Genomic DNA, 1,442 nt, shown 5'->3' on the forward strand with positions numbered 1-1,442 from the left:
GGAAGTCCATCTTAATGTGACTTCTATCTCACTGCATGTGCAATCTGCGTCAGAGTGATAACGATTGCTGTATATCCATCTAGTATTGCTAGCAATCAAACTGTATGCATGATATGAGATAAATTAATGTATAACAGTGAATAATGATTCCTTAGGACTATAATGGAGAGGGTGTGAAAGAGGTTTACTGTTCATTAGAGTTCAGCATTGATTCAAAATTGTGTGACTATCATTTATGTAGGACAGGGTTAGGAAGGGAAAAAGCTGTCATTAATGAAATCCTGATCTTGTTTGTAGCATGTAGTACATGTATATTACAATTATCTGGTGCTAATGGATTTAGGGCAATGGCTGATGTTGCGCGTTTAAATGATGCTGCCATCAATGCTGTGTGCATATTAAATGCTTGCTAGCTGATGTTACGCACCTTTCATTGATGATTGTTGTATTAACTGGGCATGATGAGATTAACAAAACACATTGGAAATTATTCACGTACATGATGTTTTTTATATTAACGAAACAATATTTTATTCATACAAACAAGAGTAGATAATAGTTTAGAGAGAGTGTCGAACTGCACTATGCTAGCTGGAATATGACCGCGTAGAACTAAGTCACGTGAGGCCTGAAGCATAGGTGTACCTACTAAAAGCATGTGTAGAAGTTTGCATAAGGAACAGTGTAGAACACTTGAAGAAGCTTTAGACAGTACACTTTATAACCCTGCTGAAGCCTGTTATGCAGTACAGCTACAGCAGAGACTCCAAAACGGCCAGTAAACCTTATTGAGCAACTATGCAGCCATTTTTTCCTACTCAGCCACACCCAGTATGCGGGAATGCCCAAAGATGCGTAAGAATGTTCTACGTGGTTGTATTGCAGCTAGCATACTGCAGTTTGACACTCTCTCTAACTATCATCTACTCTTGATAAAAATAATACAAAAATTTGAAACCCTACTTTGCAGAATTTTATGAAGGAGTATTGTTTCCATCACCATGACAAATTTTCATGAAAGAATGATAACGAAACTGCTTAGTTCCAGCCTAAACAAGCATTGTGAGTCAATTACTTTTCCTAACAAATATATATAATTTAAATTTTCGACATTGTACTGAATCACAAAATTCAAACAATGCAATAGCCAAATAATTATCCATAATTTAGATAATTTTATTGTAATGACAGTAATTAATACTAGCTGAAAAGTCCTACTTATATTTAGCACGACAATTAATTTACATCATAGTATTGTAGTAGAGCAATCAATAGGTACAGAGGCATAATTATTATTAATATTATATTTGTATTGTAGTCTGGCTGTTGTCATTTTCCACAAGGTAGGGTTTGAAATTTATGTGTAATTTTAATGAACAAACTATTTTCATTAATTAAAATTTATTATTATTACTTGAACTATAATTAATACTATGATTGAA

Source organism: Amphimedon queenslandica, unplaced genomic scaffold (assembly GCF_000090795.2).
Source record: "Amphimedon queenslandica unplaced genomic scaffold, v1.1 AMPQUscaffold_13279, whole genome shotgun sequence".
Classification (NCBI taxonomy): Eukaryota; Metazoa; Porifera; class Demospongiae; order Haplosclerida; family Niphatidae; genus Amphimedon; species Amphimedon queenslandica.